The following is an 8,079-nucleotide window of genomic DNA, read 5'->3' as shown; positions in this document are numbered from 1 at the left end:
ACCACTTCTATCCCATTTGGCATGTTCTTTTTCTATAGCTAAATTGTTTCATTTTATTATGTTAAAATATAAAAAGGAAAAAAAAAAAGAAATAAATAAATAAACATTAACACACATGCTTTATACATACATAAGAATAAAGCTATTTTGGGTTGGGTAATGACCCACATGTGATCCAAATAACAAAATGGGTTTAAAAAAGTGAAGATGATTGAGAGAGTGATAAGTGGCACATAGTGGTAGTCTTTTATTAGAGTAGTAGATTTGTTTTTAATAAAGTTAATTTGATGTCACAGGTTGTAAAAGTTACTGGTTTTGGAGTCACTACGGTGCAGACTGAATCTAGAGTACTGACTGTAGAAACACAACATACAAGTGGATGGCGCTCAAGGTAATGACTATACTTTTATTATAGGTGGTAGTCATGATTCTTGGCCTATTGTTAAAATATTGGATTAGTTTAGGCAAAACTAATTTGTATAAGGTCAGAAACCTAAGGGTGTTTTTGGAAATCATACCGGTATTATGTTGGGAAAGAGTATGGTAGGTGTTTTCACAGTCAAGACTTGAAAAACTACCACTACCAGGGAATCGTGGAAAGTAAGTATTTAATGAAGTACTAAAAGTACACAAAGTAATTCTTGTAACTCTTTCCTTTTGTTATCGGATTTTTACATTTAAACTATAGGCCGTGTTCGGTTTAGACCTACCAACCTGAGAGTGTGATCCGTTTAACACCCTTAGCCCATGCTTGTAGTCTATTTTATTATTTTTGAAATATTTGTTGTTATATTATTAATGTTATCGATTAGAAATATTTAATGGGTATCTTTTTTTATATTTTGCAGCGTAATGAATATTTTGATCAGAAAGGGAAATTGCTAAAAGTTTCTATATCATGAATAGCAGCGGGTACCATTCTGTGTTTTATAAACAATACTTGTAGCGATTAAATTTAATGTTGTTCTTGAGTGTTAATACATTTGGCATCTTTAAATTATTTGGTATGACCAACATTTATATCTATAATATTTATAATGTTCAAATTTATTTTCTGTATATTATGGTGTGAATCAACTAAATATATGATAAGCCCTTTTTAAGTAAAAATTAACACTTATTTCTACAATTTCTAAGTCGATTTATATGGTTTGTTTCTTATGACATATACATGGTGAAATTTGTATTGAGGTGACATTTGGATGCTTAGAATGAGAGTTTTCTTTACAAAAGTTTGCAACAAACTTTATTTACTGAAATATTAAATCGGTTTGTTTTCAGCTAAGTGACCTTGAGTTCGTGTCACGTAAAATAAGTTGGTGAATCTATTCTGATTCGAGGTATCCTAACCGTTTCACTATGTTTTGTATATTTTGGTTCATTTTTTTATCTTCATTTATTAGCTTGTTTTTATTTTGATTATTTGTCACAAAACTAGGTTTTAACATTTTGTTGACTCGGATTTTCAGTAGTCACTGTCATCGAAGAGGATGGGAAAAATGGGTAGTTTTATTATTGAAGCAAGGGCAAGACCGAAATTGCAGTCACAACAATATAATTCAATGGCTGAGTCTTTACAGGTTGGTTATTTGTTTTTGAAATTTTCACATTACCGTATTTCATCTTTTCTATATGTTGAACTAAAATAACTATTTAGGAAAGCAACATAATGCTCCTATTGATTTGGTTAATCTTTTATTCATAGTAGCGGCTTGCATAGCTCGGTCTTTGGTGTATTTACTGAAAACTGGGTTTGAGTTTCTGAAGACTGTTCGGTCTCGGTCTTCTTAGTTTGGGTTAGATAAAAAAAATTGGGATTTGTCAAAACGAGTGATTTTTGTGTCAAAATGAGCAAAACAAGGTTTTTTTATGGGGTTTATAAATTTATTTTTTTAAACGGGCTTACTTAGTTATGATTTGGGTTATGCATAAAAAATATATTATAAAAAAGGCTTTAAATGAGTTGAGTAATTGGGTTTAAACATTAAGAATACATTTTTTTTTAAATAAAATATATAATTTAAAAATAAAAAATAAATTTGGGGCTATCAGGGTGATCGGGCCAGGGTCGGTTGACCACCCGGCCCTGCCTCATAGCCAGCCATGAAAATGAATAATTTTAGATGTTAAAACGGGTATGTGTCAAAGCAAGTAATTTTTTGTATGGGCCGATATGGATTTGTGTTAAAATAAGTAATTCGTAGTACGAGTTAAATTGGACCCGTTGGTTTGCAAACAGTAATTTTACATTTCTTGTTCCGAGTATGGACAAAGTAAGATTAATGTTGTCAAAAAAACACTTATGTGTAACATTATTCTTATTATTAAGCTCCATAGTAAGGTCTTCAAATTCAAAACTTGCGGCAAACAAACACATCAGACATGTTGGATTTCAATGTTGACTACCATGGGCGGCTCAAGCATAGGGCGCTGTGGACGACCGGCTGGGGCACTTAATTTCGGGGGCACACATATTTTTTTTATATATATTTTTATGTAAAAGAAATATGTATATTTAATGTTTTAGTCTAATTATATAATAACTAGGTTGGTCTATTAGTAAAGGGATATGACTTCCAATAAAAAGGTTACAAGTTCTAGTCTCACTTGAGACATTTTTAAGTTTATTTTTATACCCAAAGTTTTTACACAACCTAAATCATAATCAAGTAAACTCATTTAAAAATTTAATTGTTTAAACAAAAAAAAACCCCATTTACTTACATAAGGCCTAATTTTTTTTTGTTTATAATAATATTTCGCTACTTGTTAGAGTTTACAAAGACATATAAATCTTTGGAGACGGCCCTGTTGACTACATAAAACAACTTCGAAAAGAAGATGAGGTATGACAATACCTTTGAAGTTATGCAAGTGGGGGCTTTAAATGCTTATTAGGCCGTGTTTGGTTCATAGAATGTGGAGGAATTGAAATTGGAATTGGAATTGCTAAATTTTCCATTCAAATGGTGTTTGGTTGGACATGGAATTGGAAAATAATCCATCAAATTCCATCAACCAAAGGAATTAAACATTCCTTCCGATATGTGATGGAATTCTAAATTTTCCAACGGAATGTGTAAGGGTTACTAAAATACCCACGTCTTCAACCTTGTGTACTCATTCAAGACCCATTTTCAACTGAAATAAATAAGTTCATGAACCAAGTCAACCAACATAAATTAGTGTGAATAAATAATCAAAGTTTGTGTTCATCCAGAAACCAATCATTTGATTCAATTAAATCGTAATCATAAACCATCATCAGGAACAAATCATCCAACATAAATTTCATATGTTGCACATCGCTGGAGACTCCGGCGGCCGGCTCGCCGGAACTGAAACTGAAATATCACGGTCACGTTCAGCGCGGAGGTGAGTAGATGAACGCGGAACTAAATCGAAAACCCAGATGAACAATCGATCATTGTGTTTCTATTTTCGATTTTGGATCGATTACGATTTCAGTTCGATTGTTCTCCCATCTGCCGTTTCAACCGATAACTTGGTGGTGCTGGATTCTGGGTTTTGATCAGAGATGGAGAATAAGGAGACGATGGTATACGATGAAGACTAAGGGACAATTTAGTCATTTGAGTTATTTCACATTCCAATTCCATTTATAAATCTAACAACCAAACATGTTAGTAATTTTCAATAGGATTCCAATTCCAATCAGGATTCCAACTCCCTATTAAGACATTCTATGAACCAAACATGCCCTTAGGCTTTCATGGTTATGATTTATGCAATTTTTTTAAATGGACAAAATGTGTGAATGTAGGTTGCAGGGGAGATATAAAACAAAGGCTCAGATAAAGATGCATTTCAAGACAACATAGATAAAGATGTGATGTAAGATCATTCAAGTTGAAGGCAATTGAGAGTGCATTCATGGTTCCGAGCGAAGATTGTTGAATCAATGGCTAGATACATTAATGGAATGAGATGGTTCAGACAGCACCAATACGGAACGAATGCACACAACGTGGGGGCAATACCCACTAACAGAATACCATATCACAAGAGGATTGATAAACTATAAAAAAAAAAACAAAAATCGTGTTGCAAATTGTCAACACCGCAACATCATGCGGGTTTCCTAATAGTTAAAAACAATAAACCATAATAATATTACTTCTATTCTAAGTTCTAAGATGTTACAATATCTTCTGTTAAATCTTGTATCAGAAATTTTAGTTGAATGAAATCGTAATCGCGGGAAAGCCGCCGAGTTTGACGGCACTTGTCCCACGGCGTTTATTAGCAAAGGCGCGTGGAAAAGCGTTCATAGATGACGCAGCATCCATAGGCTTTACTTTTGGCAATCATTCGAATAACTTTATTAAATAAAACTAATTTACGGAATCAAAATAATAATATTATTAATTTTATATGTATTTTCAACGCGTTGAAATTTATGGAAACCCCGACAATCAACTTCTTTTTCCTCCTATATAAACACCCACAAAACCTTATTCTCAAAACATTGAAAATAATCTTCACAATTCGTAACAATATTAATCAATCAAACATGAATTCCATGTTCAGTTCCTTCGATGCTGTCTCCGCTGAATTTGTGGGCAAATCTTTGAATTACTTCAACAGCAAAACCCCTGCTGTTGTTGTTGATCAGAAGAACGTGAAGAAGCCGGAGACCACCGGTAACGCCGCCGGTAACCGGAGCAAGGGTGGAAATTGTGCACGGTGGGCGCCGGAGTTTGATGGACTTCACTGCTTTGAAACTCTTGTGTTTCATTAATATGGGAAATTATGGAGGATTTAACAAAGTTTTGTTTTGGTTTTTGGGTTTTTAGAGAGATGATTTGTTGATTAATTGATATACTTGTGACAGTTTTGGATCTATAACTTGTGTATAAAAATTTATTTGCTCGATTATTATATAACATCTGGTATTACTGATAGATTTATCTTAATTTCTGGGTTACTTAATATTTCATGTTACTTTTTGAGTCTGGTTATGTGGTTAAGTTCAACAAGAAAATAATCACACCATTGATGATCTTTGTTTTGAGGGATGTTAGTTTGCCGTAATATAGTTTGATTTTTATGTACTTTATAATTCAATGTTTTCTAGGACCCAAGGATTGGTCCGGACATACCGGCGCATTGGTCGGGACGAGTGATCATATATGAAAACGAATAACGTTGTAACTAGTATAAAAGTTAAGAGTATTGATATACGGAACATCTAATGCAAAAGTGGGTAGCGTATGAGATTATGAAGAAGAAAATTTAGATTTTGAAGAAAAAAGAAAATTGAAGTAAGTTGTCACCGGTATTGGTTAAAACGGTTATGGGTCGGTTAATTCGGATAGGTTTGGTTATATTAGTTTGGTTTTATCAGTTAAAATGGTTATGAGTCGGTTAATTCGGTTTTATGCACGCCCCTAGTAGTAAACAATTGATGTTTAAATTAGAGGTGAGCAGAAAACCAAATTAACCGAACCGAAACCGAATCAACCAAAAACCAGCATCGAAGCATTAACCGACGGTTAATTTTTTGTTTTTGATAATCGAATTTTCGGTTTCGATTTGAATATCCATTTAAAAAAAACAAAAAGAAAAACAGAAAAAACAAACCGAACCGATTGATGGTGATAAAGATTATTAAGATGATGAGTAACGAACTTAACTTTGAAGATAAATAAGATGATGAATAAAAATTGAGATTAAACTTATAATGTTTTTTAATTAAAAAAGCTTTGTTGAATTTTAAACCATATTTAACAACTTTGTATTCGTATAATTCCACGTAACACGTGTTTATTTTTGTTTATTGAATTTTAAACCATATTTAACAACTCTGTTACGTTCTTATACAAACTTAAACTATGCATTTTTTATTTATTTATTTTTTTTTTACAATGTCTACACAGAATTGGAAAAAACAGTCAAAAATAACCGGAAAACCAAAAAACCGGTAAACTGAAAACCGAACTATTTGTATATTCAAATAACCGATTACTTCTGCTTCGGTTTCAGTTTGAGTTTCGCCTAATAACCGAACTGAATCGTACTCAGCCCTAGTTTGTATAATCAATTTGGTTTCCGGTCATCAGCCATTCCTTTGCAATGTTCAACATATACCATATTATGAAATCATCCGAAGCGTTTAAAAATTGTATACGTTTCTTGTGAAAGATGCCACATAACACATAAGTGGTACGTTTATTAGGGGGGGGAGGGGTGGTGGATGTGGTGGCATCACTCATCACACACCCCACCCAATTATATGGTGCCACATCACCAACCCAAAATCCATCACATGTGATGGTTTTTTACTAGGGATGGTGGTGTGGTGTGATGGTGTGTGATGAAATTTTTTATTTATTATTTTTTTTTGTAACTTAAAAAATTAAAACAATATTTAATAGAACTTAAAAATAAAAACAACAGTTTAATAGAACATAATTCAACTTAAAATTTAGAAATAAAAAATAAAAGTTACAATAAACTTCTACTCCTCGCCTGAATCCGGAAATTTCAAACCTAAAGAACCTATATGCGCAACAAGATCTCATCTCAACCGATGATGAATATCTTCATCCTGCAAGTCTAATTGGACATCATCGGGAACGGGAACTTGAGTCGGAGGATCCGGTACCCAATCTAGAGAAATTGCATTTCCATCTTCTTTTATTAACATATTGTGTAATATGATGCATGCATACACGTAGCTAGAGATCGTGGGTTTTTTCATTGCACGAACCCGTTGACTGGGTATGCACCATCTACCCTTTAAAACACCGAAAGCTCTCTCGACATCTTTTCTTGCCAATTCTTGCAACTTCTTGAACGCCTTTTCATTGGTCTCGACAGGAAACGAAAAGGCTTTCACAAAAACAGACCATTGCGGGTAGATACCGTCGACAAGATAGTAGCCATGTCTGTAATATCTCTCGTTGACAAAGTACGGACATAAGGTGCGGTGCCATCTGTTACGCTCTGAAACAACGGTGATGTGTACAGAACAGTGATGTCGTTGTTTGAGCCGGGAACACCAAAATAAGAATGCCAAATCCATAAATCATTTGATGCAACCGCTTCTAGTGAGATGGCCGGTCGTTTGATATCACCCCTAACATACGCCCCTCGCAACTCCCGTGGACAATTCCTCCATTCGATATGTGTACAATCGATGCTACCGAGCATCCCTGGAAAATGCCATCTAGCCTCGTGTGCGGCGTAAAGACGTGTAATGTCGTGTCTTGTTGGTTTTCGTAGAAACTCTTTGGCATACAATTTTATAATCGCGTTACAAAATAATTGTAGACATTCACGTGAAGTTCTCTCAGACATTTGTAAGTATTCATCGAATTGGTCGGGTGGGTTACCTGTCGCTAGTTGACGAATAGCGGATGTGCATTTTTGAAGCGGCGTAAAACTTCGTTTGCCTCTCGCGTCGTAAGATTCTTGAAACCATTTTTCGTTTGCTTCGACGTTGGCTACAATCTTTAAGAATAAAGATTTCAGCAAACGAAAGCGTTCCCTAAACGTCTCGTCGTTGTACTTCGGCTCCTCCACAAAATAGTCGTTCATTAGCACGTCGTGGGCATGTATACGATCACGCACCACCACCTTTTTCTTTGGACGCCTCGGGCCTTCAAGTTCTTTGTATAGCAACGGGAACCATTCGAGAATGTCATCGTCCGAAGACGAAGAGCTATCGGTGTCTAAGGGCATCGAGTGTTTCGGAAATTCCATATTTTTTTGTTGTGAATGAAGGATAAGTTTGAGAGTGTTTTTGAGTTGGATTTGGTTTATGTTTTTGTTTTGGTTTTATATATATTTATTTTATTTAAACCCCCCACTCCTCCAACGGCTACATCCCCACCAACGGCTACATTTCTTCTTGGAAAACACCCCCCCTTCACGCGTGACAACCATCACGCAAACATATCTTTTTTGCGTGACAAGGGGGCGGCGGCGGTGTTGAATATGCCATCACGCGTTACGGGGAGGCCACCACGCACCGCCCCATCCGCCCTAAGGGAGTTTTGCTGAAGCCATTAATTTTTTAGAGTGTTCATGTTTATTTTGATTTTTAGTTAATGA

The 8,079-nt window shown here is 34.9% G+C and overlaps 1 pseudogene; it reads right to left on the bottom strand.

Moving 5' to 3' along the window:
* Nucleotides 1-6,481: 6,481 nt before the first annotated feature.
* LOC143536883 (uncharacterized) lies at nt 6,482-7,698 on the bottom strand (annotated as a pseudogene).
* Between the last annotated feature and the right edge of the window lie 381 nt (nt 7,699-8,079).

The sequence above is a fragment of the Bidens hawaiensis genome, unplaced genomic scaffold, assembly GCF_021521415.1.
Source record: "Bidens hawaiensis isolate Kalapana, Puna unplaced genomic scaffold, B.hawaiensis_p1.1 tig00010983_1, whole genome shotgun sequence".
Lineage (NCBI taxonomy): Eukaryota > Viridiplantae > Streptophyta > Magnoliopsida > Asterales > Asteraceae > Bidens > Bidens hawaiensis.
This window is presented reverse-complemented; position numbering and strand designations above follow the sequence as displayed.